The 27,760-nt window shown below is 43.1% G+C and overlaps 1 protein-coding gene across 8 annotated transcripts in view; it reads right to left on the bottom strand.

The window, feature by feature from the left end:
- LOC120946232 (complement factor H-like) overlaps nt 1-27,760 on the bottom strand; it is a 3,139,400-nt gene that overhangs the window by 2,215,084 nt on the left and 896,556 nt on the right. The window lies entirely within an intron of this gene.

Genomic DNA, 27,760 nt, shown 5'->3' with positions numbered 1-27,760 from the left:
TTTGCTAACCAAACCTAAGGAACTCGGGGGGATGGGGTTACCCAATTTTAGGAATTACCACTTAGCTTCACACCTGACAAGGGTAATTGACTGGCACTGTCATGGGGATTCTAAGGATTGGGTGAGCTTGGAGGAGGGACTGAGTCCCACCCCTTTGCGCTTCAGTCGGTGGTTTCCATGGGGCAGCGTCAAACTGATGCTAAAGTCTCATCCCATCTTAGAAACGACTCTAAAGACAATGCACGACATTTCTAAACATGCCAAAGTGACCTCTTCTTTGAGCCCCCTGACTCCTCTGAAAGACAACCCGGACTTTGTTCCAGGTGTTGGAAACTTTGCCTTCCATAACCTGACCACAAATGAAAACTTGATAGCTGGCGACTGTTTTAAGAATGGTAAACTCAAAGATTTTGTTTCGCTAAAAAATGACTCATTTGCCTCTTTTGTCATACCTGCAACTTGGTAGCTATGTGGGCAATAAGACCTACAGAAATGACTTTACTAGACCACTGATGGAACTAGAGGAGGTCTGTGTGTCTGGTGAACGCCTTGAAAGAGCGACTTCTGTCTCCTACTCCTGGTTACAGGGTGCGGCTACAAGGCAGGATGAGGGGTTGAAGGTGAAATGGTCAAATGAGCTTCAGATCAATATATCAGAGGTTCAATGGAGAAATGCCTGTATTTTGTCCCATAAGTGTTCGCTTAGTACAAAAACGCAAGAAATTGCATACAAACTTTTGACAAGGTGGTACCTCACCCCTGAGAAACTACATAGGTGGAACCCACAGATCTCTGATACTTGTTGGCGGTGTGGGACAGAAGTGGGGACACTAGTACACATTTGGTGGAATTGTACGCCCATAGCGGAATACTGGGATAAGATTAACGCATTGATAGTGCAAATAACGGAAACGAGTATTAGGCTCGACGCATCTTGCTGCCTTCTACACGTTTCCAACTTCAAGCTTAGGAGATATAAGAACTCATTGACCAAGCATCTGTTGAATGCCGCTAAGGCACTGATACCATCCCTATAGAGAGGGTCTCAGAGATCTGTAAGATGGAGGATACCCTAGCACAGGCTGGAGAAATTTCATAAAACGTGGTCAGCTTGGTTCGTTTTCCGCTACTCTGAGACATTTGAGGCCTTGATGGTAACTAAACGCTCAGTCATCTAGGATATGATTCCATTTTTTTCCATTTCTTCTTTTTATTTATTTTATTTTATCTTTATTTTATTTCTTATTTATTTATTTATTTATTTTCCTCCCCTTCTTTTCCTTCTCTGTCTTTTGGCTACTAATGGGAATTTACATTAGATGTTGAAACCTCACATTGCAGCTGCTGTAGAGCGGCGGGTCACACCTAGTGGTCCCATAGCTTTAGTCAGATGAGACAGGGAAATCTTGTAGATAATTGGGGGGAAGAGACTACCCCATGCAAGATTTCATTAGGATAAATCCTGCTGCATTGATAAGATGTCACTGAGTGTTTTCCGCTAGATGGGATTATTTTAATGTAAACATTGTGGAATACAATTGAATAAGCGTGTGAAGGTTATGTGAATCTTGATTACATCCTATGTTTATTGGTTCTCTTTTTGCTGTATGTTGCTTACATATGCACCTGTTGTACACTTTAATTGTGTTTTTTTTTTGTTTTTGTTTTTTGTTTTGTTTTTTGTCCTTTTTGAATAAACCTTTCTTGATGTAAAAAAAAATATATAATTTGGGTACAGTGTTGTATGACCATGCAATTGTCATTCAAAATGCGTGAGCGCTGAAAGCTGAAAATTGGTCTGGGCAGGAAGGGGGTTTAAGTGCCCAGTAATAACGTGGTTAATATCTCCAAAATGTGACATTTTTCTCTGAGGGCCAGTTCACACTGAAACGTGGTGCAGGAAACCCATTCACAGCGTTGTGTCTGCAGTGGGTGTCAGTGTAAAGTTAAGGACACCCCAAACGTAGAAATCAAACGCAGTGCAGCGGATCAGCGGATCATCAAAGTACCATGAGATCCATTTGAAGTATATTTTTAAAAGTGGTGCATGCTGTTGATTTCAGCCGAAATAAATGGGCTTAAAAAGCACTGCATTCAAATTGCACAGGAGCACAGGAACATTCCTGTGCAATTCCTGGTGTGAACCAGCACTGATTTAAAACTTTTCAGAGCATATCAATCAAGAAAATAGACCAATCACTTGTTTGGTTTGCTCACGGATGACTAATAAATTACATTCAGAGACATTTTATCCAGTGTAACCATACACACCATTGTTATATATAGGACATATACCTAGCACAGAACGCAAACCCTCCAGAAGTGCAAATGAATAAAATGCAAGTTGTAAGAGTTGAACGTCACAAAATACAAATTCCTCACTGAACTGATTTATATACAGCTTTCCATTACTCTATAGGCTGGGTTCACACTGTTGCGTTGTGGAAACCAGCATGATTTCTGTGCAGGTTACCTCATCGCATTAGACTCGCAGGCAGTTCTCACTGCTCTCTGTAAACCACTGCGTGTGTCAATGTAAAGTTAATGACACCCCCAAATCGCTTTGCAGAACACAGTGCGAACTGTGGAATCGGACAGGAATCGTATCGCATGGGTCTGAACACTCATGCGATCCGATTCCAGTGCTGACCAAAAAAAGTGTCCTGCACCATTTTGGTCAGAATGCGATGCAAATTCAGCTATACAAACTGAATGGCTGAATTTGCATCGCACAGACATTGCATGTGATCTGCACAGCAATGCGGTGCGCATCACATGTCTGGCATTGCACAAGTGTGAACCCAGCCTTATAGGTATGCAAGCATTAGTATAAAATATACAGAGTAGACAAACATAAGAACAACATAAGAATACAGAAATACAATCAATATTTTACCGTTCTCTAATGTTGGGGCTGCACTGCAGATTAGAGCAGATGTAACGAACAATAGCAAAACAGTCAGAAACATCTTGAAACCACACAATGTCTTCTGGCGGTGCTTTTACCTCAGCTAGAAACTAAGACTAAAGTGCTTTGTTGTTTATATATGGGTATATATGTAAATGTGATAAAAAAAACTCACCTTTGTTCAGTCAGTAGGGTAAACAATGGTATTTACATCAGACTCTTATCTGTAAGGACAGTTTTCATTAGAACACATTGCAAAATACTTTCAGTCATTTCAAACACAGCAAAGGTCACACAAAGTGTACTTGCCTAATCTTTTGTGTGTTTGACGGGAAGGGTTTAAAGTAGCTCTGTAAAAAGGGTCAATTCACTAAACTTTACCGTATGCGCTAACAGTATCATATTACACACTTTTATCAGAAAAAAAAAAAAACTTTTTATTAAGCCACACAGTACAAACAACAAAGTATCACACAAGCATGACTTATCATCATGGCATACATAAAAATATACTTGAATATTAAATCAGAGTACAACCAGGGCTCAAGTCCTGCGGGAACGCGTGGGAACGGAGTTTCTGCACTTTTTTCACAGCAGGAACTCAGTTCCCTTTGCAGGACTAGAGCAACTGAGAGCAGCAGAGCCGCCCGAGCCAGCTCGAGTCACTGTCAGGGGCATGCGAACCTTAGTAATCCTTTGTTACTGGCAACTTCCTGTATACGGATTCATCAGGTAGTGTGCGGTTATTCCGTCACTTCCTCGATGCCGCAATGTCTCCTGGGAGCTTTTATCATTGTTCCCAGGAGACATTGCAGAGGTCTGCCGCGAGTTATGGCGGGATTTAGAAAGAACTTGCTTCTTTCTAAATCCCATCATAACTCGCGTCAGACCTAATAAAGGATTACTAATGCACAGTGGATCGAAAAAAAAAAAACATGCGGTTTAGTAATTATGCATATGAGCGTATCATTTTTTATTTTTTTGGTGGGGGAGTGGATCTTGGGTGGGAGTTTCCACACTTTTTTCCCCAGGACTTGACCCCTGAGTACCTCCATGTTTTGGCTTGGCGGCATTAATATAAAAAAACAAAACCAAAAAAAAAACCCATAAAATTACATGAGAAACAAGCACAGAACATAAACTATATTAGGGATGAGCAGCAGAACATGCGAACAGGCAAAAAAAAAGTTTGAACACCGTTAAAGTCTATGGGACACGAATGTAAAAAAGGGCTAATTTTAAAGGTTAGTATGCAAGTTATTGTCATAAAAAGTGTTTGGGCACCTGGGTTTTGCCTCAGGGAACATGTATCAATGCAAAAAAAGTTTTAAAAACAGACTTTTTTTGGGAGCTTATATTTATACTATTAATGATTAAAGCGGGGTTCCAACCACAATTAGCATTTTTTAAATGTATGTCCTTTCATCATGCATTTTTATAATATAAATCCGGTCACTTACTATTTTACAATCCGCCGCCGCTCCGCATAGTTATTCAAAAAATATAGTTTATAATACTATGTCCGCACCGTTGTCATTTTGCTTGTGGGCATTGTGAAGCCCACAAGCACTTACTTCCTGGAAGTCTTGGATGGGGATTTATAATGGGGAAGCGCACTGCATCCTGGGAAATGATGACACACATTTCCCAGGAGCATTAGCGTGCTGAGGAGCTGAGGGAGATGGTGTCAGAATCCTAGGTGATTCCGAAGGAAGATTTTGTGGGACCGCATAGCAACAGGCATTTCATGTGAGTAAAAAAATATTTTTTTATTTTTTAGGTCTAATGAGCACAATAATGAAAAAAAAAAACATTTGGAATGGAAACTCCACTTTAAAGTGAAGCAATAAAAGTGAAATATTCCTTTAAATTTCGTACCTGGGGGGTGCCTATAGTATGCATGTAAAGTGGTGCTTTTTTCTGTGATATATACACTATATAGAAAAAACAGCTCTAAGCTGGGGGTCGTCCTGTCTCCTGCATTTGGCAGGGATTGCATAAAAACTCCCACCTTTTAAGTAGAATATAACAGAAAATTCCCATATATTCTATGCAAATAATATCGTGATCAGATAAAGCACTGTAACATGAAACATTTGGTCATTATATCTGTAGTAAGCGATCCATAATTAACTGAGGAGGGGGGGGGGGCACAAGTCCTGGTATGACAAGCCAGGCTTGCCATTTTGAATAGAACTCACGGTGGGCACAGCAATGTTAATATGTCAACTTTTCACGCACAAGTATGGAATTAACCTGGTCGATCCATTGTTTAGTTGTGGGAGCATAAGGAGGCAACCAAAGTCTGGCAATCTGTTAACAAGCTATATACAAGAGCCTAATCATTGTAATATGAAGAGAAGAGGGAAACACCTCTTCATCGACCGCTCCTAAAAGACACACTACTGAATCTATTGGTACTTTGAATGTGAATATAGTGGATATAGTATCCGTAATCTTGGTCCATTACCTAAAAAGTTTTGGGCATCTCCATAGCAAATTAAAGCGGAGGTTCATCCAAAAAACAAGTAAATAACATTACATTCAGTATACCTCAAACATGTACAGTATGCTGTTTTTTTTTTTTTGGGGGGGGGTGTACATACGGTATTTTCCTCCCAGCTTCCGGGTACTCACTCCCGCGGGAGTGGGCGTTCCTGTGCAGTGCCGCAATGTCATCTGGGACTTCGCCCATATGATTGACGTGCCTGAGAAAAACTCCCCCCGGGCGGATAAGGTGCGTCAAGACTTTTCGAAAGTAGCCGAACTGCGAGTCGGCTCTATACGGAACCTGCGCAGTCAGCTCTACGCGGCTCTTAGTCGGTGCGCAGGAGCCGTATAGAGCGTAGGCGTGGCCTGCATCCCGACGTTATCACGCTAACCTGAACTGACCCAGGAAGGGGAAGCAACAGAGTATGCCGAGATCCCGCTTTTGAAACCGCACTTTGTGCATCTTATTGGGCCTGATTTTCTTCACTTACCTGTAAGTGCATTATTTTACTTTGTTAATTAAACTGTTTTGCAAAGTTGCACTATGGGCCCTTTTCTTTTCTTTTTTATCTGAGCCATCCATCCGTCCTGGTCGATAGGATCTGGTTTGAAGTAGCTCCAGTGTACTACATATAGTCATTTGGGTGACTCTAAATATAACTGGGTTCAGTCTGACCACCGCTGTGGTCATCATATCTGGTAAGGGGATTGATTTGTCACTCGGGTGTGCCTTTGGTGGAAGGTGGTGCCAGCTCTTTATTATCTCTTTTTTTCTGAAGACATTCTCTGTGGAATTCATTTTCTCAAAGAAGCTATTTTTAAGATATGGACTAAGGCCGGGTACACACGGGTACACACGGGCAAACATGTACGATGAAACCGGTCCGTCGGACCGTTTTCACCGTACATGTCTGCCCGGGGACTTCTGTACGATGGCTGTACTAACCATCGTACAGAAGTCTGCGCGTAAACAATACGCAGGGCGTGTCCGTGCTGTTGCCGCGGCGATGACGCGGCGACGTGGGCGGGCCTGCCTTTTAAATGCTTCCACGCATGCGTCAAAGTCATTTGATGCATGCGAGGGACAGCGGGCGCTCGGACATGTACGGTAGGTCTGTACTGACGACCATACATGTCCGAGCGGGCAGGATTCCAGCGGACGGTTTTAAAACAAGTCCAGGAATATTTGCCCGCTGGGAAAAGGCCCGGCGGGCAAATGTTTGCTGGAATTCTGCCCGCTCGCGCCTACACATGACCGAACATGTATGCTGAAACTGGCCTGCGGACCAGTTTCAGCATACATGTTTGGTCGTGTGTACGGGGCCTAACACCTCTCTTGGAGCTGTTTTTCTTGCACAATTGTTTATCTTCACATACATATGAACATTTTTTATTTATTTTATATGTATTCACTTGTGATTTCTCACCTGCATGTGTGCCTTTACAGTCATTTGTTCACTTTTAGTGATGCGTAGCAGTTGACCTTTATCATTTTGAGTCACCTTTATCATTTTGTGTCACGTCAGAATTTTTGCTCACTAGGATTTGCGCTGTACCTTCCTTTTTTTCTTTATTTTTCTAAATATATGTATCTGTATTTTCGGTACCAGCAGCACTTTCACGGTTTTATTTTTGTTTAGCGCAGTGTTTTTTTCTTTTTTACAAGTTTGGTATGTAATTCCAGACAGAATCATACCGCCAGGGAGGTTAAAAGTGTTCATACATTTTGAAGCAGAGAATAGAGCTGTCAGTCTCATTTTCTGGGGAATTGATATGGATCGTGTCTGCTGGTTTGTCTGTGTGTCGGATAAGCTGTCGTGGGTTGATGGAAGGTCGTAAACGGTGGTGATCGTTACAGTGGTGGCAGCAGTGGGATAATTCCATCGTCAGAAGGACGGCTACAAGGACACAGGACAATGAAGACGCTGTATGATCAGCTGAAGCTCTCTTCCCTCAGGGACTAACTTGAGATTCGGGGCAGACCGGCCAGCAACCTTAAGAGAAGGGACATTATTGCAGAGCTTGTCCAAATGGATAGAGCTGAAAGGCCCAGCGTAACAGAAAGGCCCAGCATAACAGACAGGACAACCGAGGAAGAATTTTTTGACTGGGCTGTTAATCGTGGACTGGCACAGATTGGACCTAATCCTCCACCGGAGATCATAGACCGGGTTATAGCAGCTGTGGATGCAACTTGGCTACAGTAAAGAGGTGCTGCAGCAGCAGAAGTCACAGCAGCACCAACTGAAGAGAGAGGAGAGGTACAGATGCCAGTCGCCATGAAAGTGGAGTTCCAGGGAGCCGGGGCAGTTGGCCCCTCTCTCCAGCAACAAGCTGAGGTGGTAAAGCTTTTACTCCCAGCGGAATCACTGGCAGCGGGGCACGATGCTGCTGACCGCTGCACACCACTGCAGCTTGAGCTGATATCGGAGGATGGGACTGTGGTCTCCCCTCACAGCAACCCAGCAGAAGAACTGGCAACAGAGCAGAGTGTCACAAGCCTCTGCTCTCAACTAGCAGGAGAGGGAGTTCCTGTGGGAGTGGATGGGACTGTGGTCTCCACTCAAGCCAACCCAGCGGAAGAGCTGGCAACCGAGCAGAGTGCCACAAGCCTCTGCTCTCAACTAACGGAAGAGGGAGTTCCTGGGACAGTGGATGGGACTTCAGTCTTCGCTGACACAACCCCAGAAAATGGTGTGTCTCCGAGACAGGAGGATGTCGGCTTTGCTTTGCAAGCACCGGGGGATTTTCACCTACCACCAGTGGATGGAACTTCAGTCTCCACTGGTATACCCCAGGGATGGGGGCCAGTTGGCCCAGATCCCCAACAGCATGATGGACTGAGCACAGTCACCCTGTCTTCTCTCCAGCAGCTGAAAAGACTCCAGGGAGAAGGACCAGTCCAGGCCTCTCCCCAGCGGCAGGCAGGTTCTCTGAGAGAGGCAGAGGTTGGCGGGGTGAGTAATGCTCTGTTTGGAGCAATTTATTTGGGGTACGGTATGGATACCAGCATTGGAGGACTGGAACTACTGACTAACTTCGGAGTCAACCCGTTTGGGGTTCCCTCCTGTGTCAGTCTCCCACCGAAAGGGGAGAGATGTAACGGAATGACCCGTGACAAACAGAGACTTTGGAAGGATGAGGGGTACTCCTGTGCCAGCGTCACTAATAACTCTTGTGTCTAGGGTCACCCTGTGTCCCTTTTGGGCATAGGGTGACTGAGAAATGTTAATTAGAAATTACATGACAGGGGACATTACTGATAGCTCATATTACAGGATCTTGAGATATTGCAAAGTGTTGTTTTTTTCTGACTCTACCGGTCAATATAATGACTCTTTCAATGCTTAGCCCAGGCTATTGAGTTGTTAGAGAAAGAAAACCGCCGCTCCAGACAAATGCACTTCAGCGGTGAGTATGGTTCAAAACCCAATGGGTGCAGGCAATGCACAAAGCACTGACGCGTTTCACATCGATGACTGATGCTTACTCATAGCTATGAGTAAGCATCAGTCATCGATGTGAAACGCGTCAGCTCTGTTACCCCACTGTTTGCAGTTTTTTTTGCTGTTGTAGTTTTCGTTTTACTGGAATAAAAGGCACCATTTTTTACACTTTATTGGAGTGCGGCTGTCCATCATCTCCTCCCTCTTATTTATGCTATTGAGTTGTTAAATGAGGCTGGCTCCTGAAAGACCTTTCATTGTGTGATAACCCTGTTTAAAGCCTATTGATGCTCAGGTGTGAATATCTTTCTGTCGGAGACAGACCATCTGTCTAAAGATGTGGATTGAGGGGAACTCATTGTGTGATGGTGTTTTGTTTGAATTATATTAATAAAGGAATGCGACTTCTCAGGTGTAGTGATTAGGTCATGTTAATTATAGACCGCGCCAAAATGTCTGGAATGTTTAGTAATTGGCCCATTTGAAGGTGTATTGAAGCCCCCCCCCCCCCAGTGTGTGATGTGTGGGTGGAGAGTTTGATTGTTCCTGTGATAACTGAAACATGCCTTGTAAACTGTATATAAACTTGAGAGCTAACTATTAAAAGTGTTCATACATTTTGAAGCAGAGAATACAGCCGTCAGTCTCATTTCCTGGGGAATTGATATGGATCGTGTCTGCTGGTTTGTCTGTGTGTCGGATAAGCTGTCGTGGGTTGATGGAAGGTCGTAAACGGATTTAACCCCTGTCCCATTTGGGGTTCCGTTACACACACCAAGTTTGTTTAGGTGCAAACTCCAGAGCACAAATGCAGTACACACCAAGTAGGTTTAGGTGCAAACTACAAAGCACACTTGCAGTATACACTAAGTAGGTTTAGGTGCAAACTACAGAGCACACGTGCAGTACACACCAAGTAGGTTTAGGTGCAAACTACAGAGCACAAGTGCAGTACACACCAAGTAGCTTTAGGTGCAAACTACATAGCACACTTGCAGTACACACCAAGGGGTAGATTCAGAAAGAAGTTACGCTAGCGTATCTATTGATACGCCGTGTAACTTCTAGGATGCTCCATGTATCTTTTTTCTGTATTCAGAAAACAAGATATGCCGGAATTGGGCTAAGATCCGACTGGCGTAAGTCTCTTACGCCGTCGTATCTTAGTTGCATATTTACGCTGGCCGGTAGGTGGCGCTTTCGTCGATTTACGCAAGGAATATGCAAATTAGGTAGATACGCTCATTCAGAAATGGACGTCCGCCCGGCGCATTTTTTTACGTTGTTTACGTTGAGCTTTTTCCGGCGTAAAGTTACCCCTGCTATATGAGGCGTATCCTATGTTAAGTATGGACCTCGGGCCAGCGTCGAATTTTCCGTCGATTACGTCGTTTGCGTAAGTCGTTCGCGAATAGGGCTGAACGTAAGTTAAGTTCACGTCTAAAACATTGACGATTTGCGGCATAATTTTTGAGCATGCGCACTGGGATTCTTTCACGGACGGCGCATGCGGCGTTCGTAAAAAACGTCAAATACGTGAGGTCACAAGTAATTTAAATAAATAAAGCCCACATCATCCAAATTTGAATTAGGCGGGCTTACGCCGGACCACATTGTAACTTTAACTGACTAGCCTGCCTGCTCTATCTACCTAGAAAAAAAGACACTCTCTCTAGGACTGATCTCTAACCAGCGCCGCAACACACTACACAAGGCCGCCCTGCAGGCGGCCTTTTATAGTGTGGAGCGTGTACTAAAGCCCTGAGCCATAATTGGCCAAAGCCACCCTGGCTTTGGCCAATTACGGCTCTCTGCACTGACGGCGCTGTGATCAACAGCCAGCAATGCCGCAGTGAATTATGGGCCGTGATGCGTCACTCGAATTTGGCACGAACGGCCCGTAACGTTCGTCTTTCGACAAATGATCGAACATACGATATTCGAGTCGAACATGGGTTCGACTCGAACACGAAGCTCATCCCTACTGGTTAAATATCAAAGAACGTTCTTATCTAATGCCTCTACTTCCTATAATTCCTATCATGTACTTTTTACCTAAGATACACAAAGATCCCATTCACCCTCCGGGTCCCTCCATCATCGTAACATGATTCTGTTACCTAAAGAGTCGGCCACTATATTGATTTATTACAGATGCAAGTGAAACGTATCCCTTTGTATCTTAAATATTCCAACGGTACTATTAAATTATTAGAAAAGATCAACATACAGAGCGACTATCTATTGGCCATGGCCGATGTGGCCTTGTTGTATACCTGTATTCCCCATTCTTTCGGGATCTAGGCTGTCAATCACTTTATTAAAAAAAAAAGCATGTCTCTATTACAGAAACAAAATGTAATTTTTTCAATCCCCGTAGATGGCTGCCACCACCAATCATGGCTTAGGGCTGTCCCAAAAAGGCAATTTATAGGACTTCATAGGAATTGTACAGATACAGAGATCTTTAAAGAACAGGCCTCTACCTTGACCAATAAATGTATTGATAAGGGGTATGACCCAACATCTGTATTTTTATAATATCAAGATGTCTTGAAAATAGACAGAGGCTCTTTGTTTTTTGAACAACCTCCACAAATACAAGATAACTCCTACAAATTGTCAATTTTGACCTCTTATTCAGTGCAACACAAGGATATTAAAACTATACTGAACAAACATTGGAACATAGTTAGAAGCGACAAAGTGTTATGTCCTTTGATACACAAACATGCTAAGGTTACATTTAGGGGAGTTTCTTCTTCAAATATAATTAATCCCCCTGTCCGCCCTTCCTTTTTTTATGAATGGAAGGGATATTATCCTTGTAAAAAGTGTGTTGTATGCTCCCATAACGTACGTGGGAGGTCAAAATCCCTTGAATTTTCCTCTTTGTTTACCAATCAGATACCCGATTAGGGGGTTCCAAACCTGTGCCACTAGATTTGTTGTATATTTGATAACGTGCCCATGTCCCAAACAATACGTTGGATGCACAACCCACACTTTTTCAACTCGAGTAGAACACATTGCTAAAATAAAACGTGGTGACACCAAACACACAGTCCCTAGACACTATAGGGAACACCATAACTGTAATCTTGAAGGTACAAGTTTTATGGTGATTGACAGTTACATTCCCCTGTGGAGGGGCGGAGCTGTGACGAGAGGCGTTTCCCAACTCGAAACGTATTGGATCTATGAGCTCCGATCTTACCACCCGTGGAGAATGTTGAATGGGACATTAATTCATTTTTTAATATGGCATAGCCCTAGTATACATGACCAACACAATTATGGCCCATATTTAAACAAGGGGCTTATAGTAATATTCTTAGGGGTGAATTTTCTCGGTTTTAATACATATACAACGTTTATCTCAACTTTACATTTATTTTCATTTTTGCGATATATGTTGGGGGTCTATGCGATTTTTGCATTTATATGTGTTTTATTTTACTGTGAAGACCCTCAGTGCGAGGGCCAGCTCCCTGTCATTTGCATGGTCCTGGACAGATCACATTGTGTCAAACATCTACTATGTAAAAAAAAAAAAAATTACTACTTCAAGTACTCTTTTTTTTGTTTTATTTAGATGGTTCCATTTAATTAATATACCATAATTTGGCCCCATTACTGTCTTGTCACTCGCTCGTGACACCACTATCATTTTTGTGAAAGTCTGACAGGGCGCTCTTCCGGTTTCAAGACCATGACGGGGTCTTCCGGATATTACTATTTTTTCTGGTCAGAGCAAGGTCGGAACTGTGTCATCCGCCAGTTTGGACGTTATGTTCACTGTGGTTGCTGATAGATAGCGTTCATTCCTGCTCTAGCACCATTTTGTCAACGTTTGTCGCTGCCAAGTCGCTCTGTATATATATCCTTTTTTTGATTAGATAACTTTATATTACAACATGTCAAATACATAGCTGGTTTAATATACATTGTTTTCCATTTTATAATCCTTATTTACCGACACTCAGTGTCCACGGGCTATTTACCATGTAGGGTTAATGTGAATGAAATAACATTTCTGGCCATACCTTCAAATAGAGGCTTGGCCCACCTCACATGGTTTCCAATGCATACCAAAATGATTCTTGGCCCACCTCATATGGTTTTAATACATACGAAAATGAGGCTTGCAGTGCAAGCCAAGGCGCCATCTTTGGAGACAGGAAGCAATTTGACTGTGATTACGGTGATCATGGAGCTGGCTCTCATTAGGGGTGGAAAAATTGGGAAAGAAACTGCGCTAAAACATACTATAGAAATTGAATCCCAATATAAATAATAAACAAGTGTATCTGTGAAAATAAGAAAGCTGCAAACCTGCTGATAAACAAAACAGTGAACAAAAGTGATAAAAATATAAGTTTGCGCTAACTGCAATATGTCTGCACACAATATGGGCAAAAATAATAAATTATTACTACTTGGTGCACATAAATGTGTAAAAACACAAAAAATTATTTGATAATCCAGTGAACTATTATCATTGTGTGAAACAAATTGATGTTCAGCGAACAAAATGAGTCCAAAAGAAACACAAATCAATGAAAAAGTCTGTGTGAAGATGGTGAATTAAAACGAAACTTGGAACACCCGTGTGAAAACAGTCTCTAATCACTTCCTTCATATGCTGTGATTCCTTCAAAATAAAAGTTGTTTGATAAGATCCACCACCGAGGGAAATGCTTGCTTACAGATCTCAATTACCCCCTATTACAGAGGATCAAAGACAGCCTTGAAATAAAACAGATCAGTCTGCTCCAGCCAAATCCAATGACGATGGTTCAGATCAGCACACTCACAGACCCGATGAATTCCAATAGCAGATATCATGCTGTTTTTGGCCTGCGACAGACTGGAACTCTTCCAAAACTGCCCGACGCAATACCTGAAGGAAGTGATTAGAGACTGTTTTCACACGGGTGTTTCAAGTTTCATTTTAATTCACCATCTTCAAAAATACTTTTTCATTGATTTGTGTTTCTTTTGGACTCATTTTGTTCGCTAAACATCAATTTGTTTCACGCAATGATATACTGTTTAGTTCACTTGATTATTAATTATGTTTTTGTGTTTTTACACATTTATGTGCACCAAGTGGTAATAATTATTATTTTTGCCCATATTTTGTTCAGACATATTGCAGTTAGCACAAACCTATATTTTTATCATCTCATTAGGTGTGACCCTCTTTTATTATAAATACACAGTGGCCGCAGTGGACCAGCACACCAAAGGATGCCTTTTTAGTACGAAACGTTGGGACATCAGCTCTGCTGATGCCACTGCGTCATTTGATTTTATCTACATGCTTTTAATATCTTCTCAAATGTGAGTGTCCATTTTCTACTTATACAATACTGTAAATGTTTCTTGTTAAAATGACATCACACTATGTGGCCTATTTTCTCTCCTATCGATTTATTACTTGGATGAATTGCCTTTGAGTTTGTGTCACTGCATCCTTGGTTGAACCCTACTGGCAACAATATTGTGACGGTCTTCCGCCTCATATGTCTACATTGGAAGCTGTGTATGCCAATATACTTTCCTCCCCTGAGTGTGCTACACCATAAGCTTTGTTGATTCATTGTGCGTATGCCTAGTTGGGTTCAACATATCTGGTAAGCCTCTCTTTTTTATCGGTGCTGGAATACCTGCAGACAACTATTTTTTTATTACTCACCTCGGAGAGTCACTTCATCCACTGGAAACACTTTATTATAATACTATTGTAACGGCTACCCATGTAGTGTGAGGGTCTCAGCCATTGGAGACGTCCTTTTCCCTGGCAAGCTGCGATATGCAGGAATCGCCGGTATATCCCATCGAACGCCCTTCCAAGAAACGAGACGGGCTACGTTTGCAGAGTCAAGCAGGACTGACTTTTAATGCCACATTTTTCTTCCTTATATCTGGTTACAAACTGTACAGAAACAAATGACACTCCCCCCCCCCAGGGGGGACTTCAATACACATACTTTGAAACAATGACATTCCCTTGAGCCAATCAGCCGCTAGACGTTTTGGCTCCTAAACTTAACTCGATCAGACAATAGAATTCAATTAACCTTTAAAACAATTATCACTCACACATAATCCCCATCAGCATACACCTCACAGGGGGGCTGTTACCTACACAAAAGAGAGTTCATTAGCTATGCGAAGGGTACATTAGCATTCAGCAGTGAAAGAGACCCTTCTATAATTAACCCTTTGAGCTCAGAATACAATGTGGTACATCCAATTGTGACAAGCCATGCAGTTCCTTGTAGTCCTCCCTGCATGAAGATTATCGATGTCCCGGCAGCATGATATGTCCGTTACACTACTCCCCTTTTGTGGAACACTCCGGCAGACCCGGATTGATCCTTTTCGGATCAACTTGGGGATGTCCGGTCTGCTGTTAGGGTAAAAGTTCAGTTTGCCTGGACAGTCCGTCGGCCTTCCCATTGGCTTACCAGGTCGGTAGCTGATGGTGACGGTGAATAATAGAATTCAGTTCTGGAACAGTCACTTGCTTTGCTCTCTCAATGGCTCCCAAAACCTGTTGCTGATGCTCTTGGGACAGATACGGCACCACCTGGATGCAAATCCCATTTAATCTTTTGACAATTTCCGCCTGTTTGTGTATTTCAATGTTCAAGCCACGGGACATCTCATAATACATGACATAGTGTCGGTGCATCTCTGATTTCTCACTGGCCAACTTGTCACATTCCCATTTTAGACTGTGATATTGTGCCGGATCTACAGTACATGTCGGGGAAGGTAGTCTTACCCGGTTCTCAGCAGCAAGCGGGTTGATTCCAGCAACGCGGGTGGTCACGGGACAAGCAGCAGCAGGTGTAGGTAAATAAGCCGAAGTCAGAGGGCCAATGTCGTTGCCCAGCACAACCTCGGCAGGTAGGTTGTCCATGATACCAACTGTGGTCTTTCCTGACCCGGCTCCCCAGTCTAAGTGCACCCGGGCGGTGGGTACGCGAAATACAGCACCCCCTGCGACCCGGACGGCAACTGTGCGAGTGGACACGTTCTCTGGCTTTACCAGATGTTTTTGAATCAGAGTGATAGTAGTCCCGGAATCTCTTAGGCCTTGTGCTACTTGTCCATTCACTCGTACCTCCTGACGGTGATGCTGACGGTTATCCGGAGAGGCCGCTTGTATTGGGTCTGCCTCATACCAAATTCCCAGACATTCCTCAGGGCCCCCCTCGGTCTCCAGGCAGTGGGCCGCAGAGGGATGTGATGGAGTGACCTCTGTGTTGGGTGTTGTGCGTCTCCAATTGTTATTTGTAGCTCTCAAAGGGCAATAACGAGCAATATGTCCCGTGTCGCTGCAGTGATGGCACGTCACCCTAGGCGAATCCCGGGGGTAGTTGCTAGGCCCCTGAGGACGTGGTGGGACTGGAGCCCGAAACTCTGGGCGTGGGGTGACGGTTGGAGTACGCGGTTCTACCTTCTGAGCCAGTCGCATAGTACCCTGGCTTACTTTCCTTGTCTCCGCGTACTCATCTGCTAGCCGAGCCGCCTCGTTTAAGTTAGCGGGACGGCGATCTCGTACCCAGTCTTGTATGTCTGCGGCCAGGTCTTGGAAGAAATGTTCCATTAGGAACAGCTGCAATACTTCCTCCCCGGTGTTGGCCTTGGACCCAAAGGGATGCCACCCTTTGTAACTGGTTGGCCCATTCCATGTGGGAGTCCACAGCCATCTTCTTGGACTCCCGGAAGCGCCGGCGGTAGGCTTCTGGCGTTACGGCGTATCGGGTTAGCAGCGCCTTTTTAACTTGCTGGTATTGTAAAATATCCTCTGGAGCGAAAGCCCGAAAGGCTTCATTGGCTTTGCCCGACAATTTCCCCGACAAAATAGTGACCCATTGGTCTGGTGGGACCTGGTGTAGTGAGCACTGCCTCTCAAAATCCGCCAAATATCCATCGATTTCCTCCTCACTTTCTACAAAAAATTTAAATGCAGTGAACGGTATTTTCTTTCCTGTAGCAGCAGGTAGGGGGGTAGGAACTGCAGGTGTAATGGGCTGTCTCGCTCTTACCAGTTCCAGTTCTTGTCCCCTCTTCGTTTGTATCTCCTCCCTTGCTTCCCGGAACAGCTGGTTTATTAGTTCCACGGACGTTTCTGGATACAAGGATAATCTCCGCTGTACAATCCCAGTAATTACATCTTCTTTGCTGACCGGTGCAAGGGGCTCAGTTCCTTCCATGGATCCATCCATTTCGTCCAGCCCCAGCAGTTCAGCTATCAGCTCCCTCCGTGGTCTGTTGCTGGCGCTCCTACCACGACTCTCCAATAGATCTTTTAGTGTGGATCTTTTCAGCCTGGCGTACTGCGACTCCATTCAGCACTTGCTCTTTGAATAAAAGGACCATCCCACTGCTGCCAACCAATGTAACGGCTACCCATGTAGTGTGAGGGTCTCAGCCGTTGGAGACGTCCTTTTCCCTGGCAAGCTGCGATATGCAGGTACCGCCGGTATATCCCATCGAACGCCCTTCCAAGAAACGAGACGGGCTACGCTTGCAGAGTCAAGCAGGACTGACTTTTAATGCCACATTTTTCTTCCTTATATCTGGTTACAAACTGTACAGAAACAAATGACACTCCCCCCCCCAGGGGGACTTCAATACACATACTTTGAAACAATGACATTCCCTTGAGCCAATCAGCCGCTAGACGTTTTGGCTCCTAAACTTAACTCGATCAGACAATAGAATTCAATTAACCTTTAAAACAATTATCACTCACACATAATCCCCATCAGCATACACCTCACAGGGGGGCTGTTACCTACACAAAAGAGAGTTCATTAGCTATGCAAAGGGTACATTAGCATTCAGCAGTGAAAGAGACCCTTCTATAATTAACCCTTTGAGCTCAGAATACAATGTGGTACATCCAATTGTGACAAGCCATGCAGTTCCTTGTAGTCCTCCCTGCATGAAGATTATCGATGTCCCGGCAGCATGATATGTCCGTTACAACTATATATAAACTATGCACTAACACTTTTCGTCATATGTAAATGTGTAAAGCCTTGTACACACGATAGGTTAACCAGAGGACAACGGTCTGAAGGACCGTTGTCTTAGGTTAACCGATGAAGCTGACTGATGGTCCATCACGCCTACACACCATAGGTTAAATAACCGATCGCGTCAGAATGCGGTGACGTAAAACACAGCGACATGCTGAAAAAAATGAAGTTCAATGCTTCCAAGCATCCGTCGACTTGATTCTGAGCATGCGTGTATTTTAAACCAATAGTTGTGCCTTCTAACGATCAGTTTTGACCTATCGGTTAGGAATCCATAGGTTAATTTTAAAGCAAGTTGTGTTTTTTTAACCTATGGTTAAATAACCTATGGGGCCCACACACAATCGGTTTTGACTGATGAAAATGGTCCTTCAGACCGTTGTCCTCTGGTTAACCTATTGTGTGTACGAGGCCTCATTGTTCACTATATATTTTATTGAATGACAATATTTGATTCATATTGTATTTTTGTTTTATGCACCACAGTGACTCTCTGCTATCAATACATGTTTGAGTAGGAGGCGTTCACGTTTGCTATATTTAAGCACTGCACTTTACCACTTAATTTCTTGTATCATGTCTGCAGTCTCTGACCATCTCCTGTATCAGGTCTGCAGTCTCTGACCATCTTCTGTAGTGTGTTTGCAGTATGTCTGGGGTCTCTAACAGAGTCCCTCTCTGTGTCAATTCGAGAGACACCCCTCCAGGTCCCATTAGAGTATAGGCATGTGCATTTCGTTTCGTTCCGAATTCGAAATTCGGACAAATTTTTAATTATTCGGACATTCGTATGCATTTGAATTCCCGAATTGTAATATTAACGAATTAACCGAATCCGAACGAACGTTTTCGAATCGAAAACCCGCGGACAAAATTCGATCGAATTCGAAACCAACTTCTATTCGACTCGAACTCGAAAACAAATTCTATTCAAATCGAATTTGAAACTAATTTGAATCGATTCGAAACGAATTTGAATCAAATTCGAAAAAAAAAAGTCCTATTCAGAATTGTCCAACTCCAATCAGCTACTTTCATTTCTCCCAATCAGCTACTTTAATTTCTCATTGTAGGTGGGGCTATGATTTAAAGCTAATCCTACTAGCAGGGTTTACCACAGATGGAGAGAGTGTCTTGTGGTTTTGGTGAGGTTTACCTTTCTATTTGCCTTGAATAGACTCTCTGTCTTAAAATTTAGTAATTGTCAATTATTATTGCTATTGATGTTTTGGAGGGAGAAAGTGGGATAGAGATAGTGGGAGGATTATTTTTTATTTTATTTTACAATTATTGCAGTCATAAAGTTTGCAGGGTGGGGCTAGGTAGTCAGGTAATCAGATAGCTGTGTGTGAAGTGGTGGAGTAACTGTTTCAGACAGTGTGATTGTCATAGTTGTTTGATTGAGGAGGACAGGCTCTGGCTGTGTTTTTATGATGGAGCCTTCTCAGAGTCAGACTGCTTACACATTGAGCAAAAGCGCTCATGGTACAAACACAAGCAGCAGCACCACCACCAGTCCAACAGTAGATAATATGATGACTGGTAGTGTTATTTCTTCTGACCATGGACAGATGTCCAGCCGAGCTGTTAGAAGGAGGAGAGAAAAAAGTGCGAGTAGTCAGCTGAGCAGCCCACCTATTAAACTAAAAAGACCAAGCACTTTTAAAATTGGAGGAGCTGCTAATACTGCCAGTGTGCAGAATAAGAGTAAGCCACCTACTAAGCGCCATCTGTTTAGCAACCCCATACCCACAAACACAACCACCAGTGTTCCAACTACTTCAAACATAACTGTAACAACATCTAAATTCTACAGCAAAGGCCGTGCAATGGCTGCACAGGGTTTATGTGCTTTTAATCCACACAGACAGCCAAAAATGGAGGTGTTAGATTTGAAGAATTATGCTGACATTGCCACAGCAAGCAACAGTAGTACTTCCACTTCTATTGCCACCAACACAACATTTGCTGTGAGCTCTTCTATTTCTGAGAGTATATATCCTAATGAGGGAACTCTGCATGTGTCCCTAACATCAGGGGAAGTAGACATTCAGCAGCCTGACTACGGACGTGAGTGTAGTAAACCTCCATTTGCAGATTACACCAGTAAATCACCCCTACTGTATTCATCACCGTCACCACAAATGTCACCTCTAATGGACTCTCCATCCTCTCCAATTTCAATATTGGAGTCTCCTGCCCTTGTATGTAAAAGATCTGCTACCGGTGTCACCACTCAGGGTAGGCCTCCAAAGCCGGACATTGCCACCATTCCCTCTATCTTTATGCCCCCTGTGGTCAAGTCACAGTCCACAACAGGGAACATAGGGGTGGATATTATCAAGCAAACAGTTGTCCCAGCACAGCAGGCTGCTAAAACCTGAGCAGAGCAATCTTCAGCACCTGCGTCCAGTGGCTCTTCCAGTCGCCGTTCCCAGATATGGAACTACTTTGTAGCAAATGGTGATAGTCGCATAGCCAAATGTAAACTATGCTGTCGGGAGGTGAGCCGTGGGCAAAAGATAGGACATCTTACAAACGCAGGCATGAATCAACATATGCGCTCTCACCACAAACCTGTGCTACTAAGGGAGGAACATGGTGTGGCTTCTCCTCCATGCACCACTAGGGGAAGTTCAGCTTTGACTATTGCTATCAGTAGTACCCAGGCTAAGGCACAGATTTCTCTCTCATGCCACTTCTGTCACAGCATCATCAAGTCAAATGTCACATACCTGCCATTCCACATACACACAGGCAACCCTTGAACAAGTTGGTACCTTTCATGCAAAAGTCCTGTCCCACCAGCAGTCCCGTAAAATAACAAGGTTAATATATAGGAGAAAAGTAAATATAGAGCTTGCACAGATATGGCTATCAAAATGGCCAAGAGCATTACCGTCCCTGGTAGAGAAATGAATATATATTCCCAATTAAGGGATGGGGCGTGGGACTGTACGAATGCAATTGGGTATATCTAGGAGATTATCCATTAGTAAAAAGTAATAGCGATGATATTGATAGCTCTGACACCACAGAAACCGTACACCGATGACAATTTATGTATAAAAATATATATTAAATAGGGGGCGCTGACATTAAAAATAAATAAATAAGAAGTGGCAGTAAAGTGCCTGTGCTAACGATACAAAAGGTTTTTTGAAGAACCTATGTAAACATAAAATTGGGTATAAATATCTACCACATATGTGCCAAAAAACAAGTGAGTAAAGTGCATGTGCAATTTAGAAACAAGTAAAAAATGTATGAACCTTAAATGAAAAACACACAGAAAAAGACTTTAACATATATGCACTAGACGATACATATGTTAAATAATCATATATGTGCACTGAGTCCCCCAAAAAAAGGAAAAAGAGGAGAAACTCAGCCTGGGGTTTAAGAGCAAAAGAACAAAAACAAAAGCTCAAAAAACCAGACACTAGTGGTGATTTGTGAAAAATACACAAAAAATGAAAAATAGAACCAGTGAAGAGTCTCAAGAAAAAAAAAAGGTCCGAAATCATAAGTGATAAGAGTCCATAAATTTCTTATTCTTTACTGCTTGTGTGGTGAGTTGTAGAGAAGTAGGGGTTACACCTTCACCAATCCTATCACCCAAATGTGCATAAAGGATGGTCCCTTACCGCATGAAGTTGATCTTTTTAGCTAAAAAAAGATCAAATAAACTTTGCTGTCACCCTGGACAGATGGTGGATAATAAAGTAAGCCTCCACTCGTCACCTGCTTTGTTTTAACAGTTTTTTAATAAATGATAATATGCTATGGCGGCATCTCTCTGTTTTGTATCTTTTATGACGTTCTACTAAGCATGAGCCGTAGGAAATTCAGATTATCCACCATCTGTCCAGGGTGACAGCAAAGTTTATTTGATCTTTTTTTTAGCTAAAAAGATCAACTTCATGCGGTAAGGGACCATCCTTTATGCACATTTGGGTGATAGGATTGGTGAAGGTGTAACCCCTACTTCTCTACAACTTACCACACAAGCAGTAAAGAATAAGAAATTTATGGACTCTTATCACTTATGATTTCGGACCTTTTTTTTTTTCTTGAGACTCTTCACTGGTTCTATTTTTCATTTTTTGTGTATTTTTCACAAATCACCACTAGTGTCTGGTTTTTTGAGCTTTTGTTTTTGTTCTTTTGCTCTTAAACCCCAGGCTGAGTTTCTCCTCTTTTTCCTTTTTTTGGGGGACTCAGTGCACATATATGATTATTTAACATATGTATCGTCTAGTGCATATATGTTAAAGTCTTTTTCTGTGTGTTTTTCATTTAAGGTTCATACATTTTTTACTTGTTTCTAAATTGCACATGCACTTTACTCACTTGTTTTTTGGCACATATGTGGTAGATATTTATACCCAATTTTATGTTTACATAGGTTCTTCAAAAAACCTTTTGTATCGTTAGCACAGGCACTTTACTGCCACTTCTTATTTATTTATTTTTAATGTCAGCGCCCCCTATTTAATATTTCTTTCCCATATGTTCATTCTTATTTGAATTTATTCTTATTTGAATTGGTTTGGGGAGCAGCTATTTTATATTCACATATCTTGTTCTAGTTATATATTCTTTGGCGCGAGATTTTTTATTCTATAAAAATATATAGTTTAATAATACTATCCAATAACGTGTATTATTAAACTATATATTTTTATACATAAATTGTCATCGGTGTACGGTTTCTGTGGTCTCAGAGCTATCAATATCATCGCTATTACTTTTTACTTTTGGATAATCTCCTAGATATACCCAATTGCATTCGTACAGTCCCACGCCCCATCCCATAATTGGGAATATATATTCATTAACAAGGTTAATCGCACAGCTCATAGCAGTTGGAGGGGCTCCTTTTAATTTGGTTGAAGGGGAGCCCTTTAAACAACTAATGCAATCTTTGGCCCCCGGCTACAAAGTACCTTCTCGTACAACATTTAGCCGTACTATAGTACCATCCCTTTACAGCTCATGTGTTGGAGTGTTGAAGGAGGAGCTGGCAAAGGCTCCTGGGCAGTTGGTGCACTTTAGCACAAATTTATGGAGTGCTCCAAGTGGCCAGCATGCCTTTTTGTCCCTGACGGCACATTGGTGGCAACCTAAGGTGCCGCAAGACATTGTATGTTCTGGGGCAAGAGGCTCAGCCACCTTAGCCAAGCAAGGGCACCGTTCCTTCCTTCTCCATGCTGAGGTCATGGATGAGCAACACACTTCCCACAACATTCTGCAATCTCTGAAGAGGATGGTGGCACAGTGGTTTGGAGAGCAGGCAGGTACTCAGGCAGAGATGGGCTTTGTCGTTACAGATAGTGGGGGCAAATATGCTTAAAGCTGTACGGGATGGAAAATATGTGAGTGTGCGCTGCTCAGCCCATTTGCTTAATCTTGTTGTGAAAGATGCCCTTTCTGAGGACAACACATCTGGAAAGCTGGTCACAATACTTGACTCGTGTCGCAAGATTGAGGCACACTTTCATCGTAGTGTGAGAGATAGCAATATCCTCCAGAAAGGAGCAAAAAATAAACAAGGGCTGAACGAGCACCGCCTCAAAATTGATGTTGTCACGAGATGGAATTCTACTTTGGATATGTTGGAATGCATACTAGAACAGCAGAAGGCCCTTCATGCAATGTCAAACAAACATTACATTGGTAGGGAGGATTGGGCAATGATTGCTCAGCTTGTGGCAGTACTCAAGACTTTCAAGGCTGTCACAGAACAACTGAGCCAAGAAAGTGCCAGCATATCGGAAGTAGTACCACTCGTGTCCTATCTGGTTGATAATATAGATGCTTTACTGTCATATAAGGAGGTGTTGCCTGGGGGACATGTACCAGAAGTAATGGCCCTGCTCAGGAGGTGTAAGGTTGAACTAACTAGGCGGCTGAAAAATCTCACAGACTCATGCCATGAAGTAATGTTGGCCACTCTTTGTGATCCACGGATGAAGGGCAAGATGGCCCTGAGATCCAATTCCCTGACCTTCTGGCGAGATAAATTGGTAGAGAGGGTCAGAGAGAAACATCACAATCTCCAGGCTTCGACGTGAGGAAGAGGACGACGAAGCAGAGCTGGAGGAACATGAATCTGTGTCTCTGTCCAGCAGCCATAGCAATAGTGCAACCACTCCTCAGTCCACCAAAACAGCCTCTGTTTTAGTTCGGGCACTAGACAGCGTAGTGGGACCCATCAGACTTCTCTCCCTAAAAAAAATTGGTGTGCAGGACATGGTAACTACATACCTTGCAGAGCCCATTTTACCCCCACCGTAAATCCTTTAGAATTCTGGGATGACAAAAGAGATATTTGGCCAGCTCTCTTTCAAGTAGCCCAGGAACTCCTCTCATGCCCACCAACCAGTGTTCAAAGTAAATGGGTTTTTTCTGTTACTGGGAACATATTGTGCCCCCAACGTTCTCAACTGGCCCCCCAGCTTATGGAAAAACTTGCATTCCTAAAAGTCAATTTGCCCAAGCTGGAATACCCAGTTCTCAGCTATGATACTGAATGAAAGTCCAAAAAAAGTTTTTATATTTGTGTTCACTGTGTTACGTAAAATTTTTCCTATTATGTTTCCTTACATGTTTTTGAATGATCAACATAAAGCGTTATAACACATTTACAGTCTAAACAATGGAGTGTTGTGCCACAAAAAACTATAAAAAGTAAAAAAAAAAATGTTTTAGTTTTGAATAGTTACAGTAGGCTGAATAAAGATAATAGTCCATCTAGTTCAACCTTTGTAGGTGTAGTGTACGTGTGTTTATAATTAATTCCCATATCCCTGTATGTTGTGTTCTTTAAGATATATACCCCAGAGTCTTTTAAAAGTATCCATTCTCCCCGCAGCCACCACTGATTCACAACGTTGCGCGAGCCCTGCGTACGCAATTTACGTCGTTTCCGTACGGCGGTTTTTGCGTAAGGCTGCCCCTGCTATTAGCAGGGGCAGCCAATGTTACGTATACCCGTCGTTCCCGCGTTGCGAAATTTGAAATTTATGTAGTTTGCGTAAGTGAATCGTGAATGGCGCTGGACGCCATTCACGTTCACTTTGAAGCAAATGACGTCCTTGCGACGTCATTTGCCGCAATGCACGTCGGGAAAGTTTCCCGACGGAGCATGCGCTCTAAGATCGGCGCGGGAACGCGCCTAATTTAAATGATTCCCACCCCCTACGGGATCATTTAAATTGCGCACGCTTACGCCGGGCATTTTGCCGGCGCGCCCGCGCAATTTACGGAGCTTCTGCTCTGTGAATCGAGGGCAGCGCAAAAAAATTGCGGGGGCGCAGGGCAAAAACGTTGCCCTGCGCCTCCGTAAAAAAAGCGCAATTCTTACTGAATCCGGGCCACTGTTTACGATGCTGAGGATTTGTTAAGGACTGAAGTTTATTGGTCAGCAAAAGTGGTTCCCATAGGGTAAATGTTCATTGCAGTTTGTTTATTCAGGGGTCTCACCCATGTAGTGTGAGAAGGTTCCGGGATAGTGAATGAAAAGGATGTATAGTTTTCTCTGATTTTACAGTTGTCTATTTGGGACCTGGAATTTTGGAGGTTCAGAGAGATTTTAGGGTGGGAAAGAACCTCCACCCCTGAATACAGGGATTCTGAAACAATGGGCCGGATTCAGATACAATGGCGTATCTGTCCGGCCGGCCGGCGTAACGTATCTTAGATACGTTACACCGCTCTAACTTTGGGCGCAAGTGCCGTATTCATAAAGAACTTGCGCCCTAAGTTACGGCGGCGTAACGTATGTGTTGCGGCGTAAGGCCGCGTAATTCAAATGGGGATGTTGGTAGCGAGTTTTATAAAAATTTTGCTTGACCCCGCGTATTTGGCGTTTTTTTTTGTACGGCGCATGCTCGAAAATCCGCCGCAAAACTTAATTTCTTTCAACGTGAACGTAAATTACGTCCAGCCGTATTCGCGAATGACTTACGCAAACGACGTAAAAAATTCAAAACTCGGCGCGGGAACGACGGCCATACTTAACATAGGATACGCCGCACATACCCCTCATATAGCAGGGGTAACTTTACGCCGGAAAAAGCCGAACGCAAACAACGTAAAAAAAAAGCGCCGGGCGGTCGTTCGTTTCTGAATCAACGTAAATAGTCATTTGCTTGTTCCTTGCGTAAACAAACGGAAGAGCCACTTAGCGGCCAGCGTAAATATGCAGCCTAAGATCCGACGGTGTAAGACACTTACACCTGTCGGATCTTAGGGATATCTATGCGTAACTGATTCTATGAATCAGTCGCATAGATACGACCAAGCGCACTCAGAGATACGACGGCGTATCAGGACATACGCCGTCGTATCTCTTTCTGAATCTGGCCTTTTAACTCCAGGAAGCAGCACTGAAGACTGGACGATAGTAGTGCAGAGGGGTGCATTAATAGGAGCTGTAGGAGACACCTGTCTGTGTGCTGCATGCCTGCAGGACAATGTAGATTGTGGAATACTTACCAAAATTTAATAAAAGCCCTTATGTTAAGTGAACCTATTTGTTATGCTTCAATTGTACTGAATCAAAATGTGCTTTTGATCAATATTTCAGAGTTGAAACATTTGCATTTGCCATTTTAAGATTATTATCATATGCATGGAAATGTAAAGATGTACTTCTGTTTTTTTAGTTATGTGTTCCGTATGTGATCCCAAACAATAATTAACAAATGTGGCTATACCCTTGAACTTTACAGTAGACACACATGGTTTATATTAGTTCAAGTTTAAACAGAATGGGTTGTTGAAGAAGGTGAGGGTTCCCTTCTCAAATATACTATTAAACCTGCAGTACCAGTACTCTGGTGGTGCAGCTGCACAGATATTGTTCTATGAGGTGAGCGGTTCTCACTTATAATTTTAGATCTGCATGACAACTTAGCAGTGGTGGTGGACTGGTGGTGCTGCTCAATAACATTTTTTTAAAAAATAAATGTAAAATAACACAGACATCAGAAGTCCATGCATGGGCTATTAAATACTGTCTCCCACTGCTCCTTCCACTACATCCGAAAAAAAGTTACTTTGTGTCACCTCACCTTCAACTGGACCTGTGGCATTGTGATGACAGCCTGCTGCTACGTGCTACCATAATGTCAAAATCAACCACATTACATTAGCTGGCCAGTGGCCACAGATTGGGGCACTCCTGAAGAACACTCTCCATAGCAAGACCGGAAAAGCTTACCCCTCGGGATTCTACCAGAAAAAGTAATTAACTTTTTAATTGCCAACTTACTGTCTTGTCAATCATTGAATATACACTTTTTGTTTATTACCACTTTCCTATTTTATCTCTTTCTGTTCACCATTTCCTCTTAGGCCCCGTACACACGAGAGGATCCATCCGCTGTAATTGATCCGCGGACCGGCTCCAGCGGATAGATCCCCTGGTGTGTACAATCCAGCGGATCTGTTTCCACGGATTTTTATCCCCTGGGATGGATTTCAAGCGGATAACAATTTTAAGACATGCTTTAAAATCTATCCGCTTGAATCCATCCCAACGGATTGATCTGCTGGTCTGTACAGACTCACCGGATCAATCCGTCCGAATGAATCCCCCGCATGCGTCGTAATGATTCGACGCATGCATGGAATTCCTTATATGACAGCGTCGCGCACGTCGCCGCGTCATCATCGCGGCGACGGCGCGACACGTCATCGCGATGGGATTTCGGTGCGGATTTCGATCCGATGGTGAGTACACTCCATCGGATCAAAATCCTTGCAAATCCTCGAGAGGATTTATCCGCGGAAACGGTCCGGTGGACCGTATCCGCGGATAAATCCTCTCGTGTGTACTAGGC

This window comes from Rana temporaria, chromosome 7, assembly GCF_905171775.1.
Source record: "Rana temporaria chromosome 7, aRanTem1.1, whole genome shotgun sequence".
In the NCBI taxonomy this organism is placed as follows: domain Eukaryota; kingdom Metazoa; phylum Chordata; class Amphibia; order Anura; family Ranidae; genus Rana; species Rana temporaria.
This window is presented reverse-complemented; position numbering and strand designations above follow the sequence as displayed.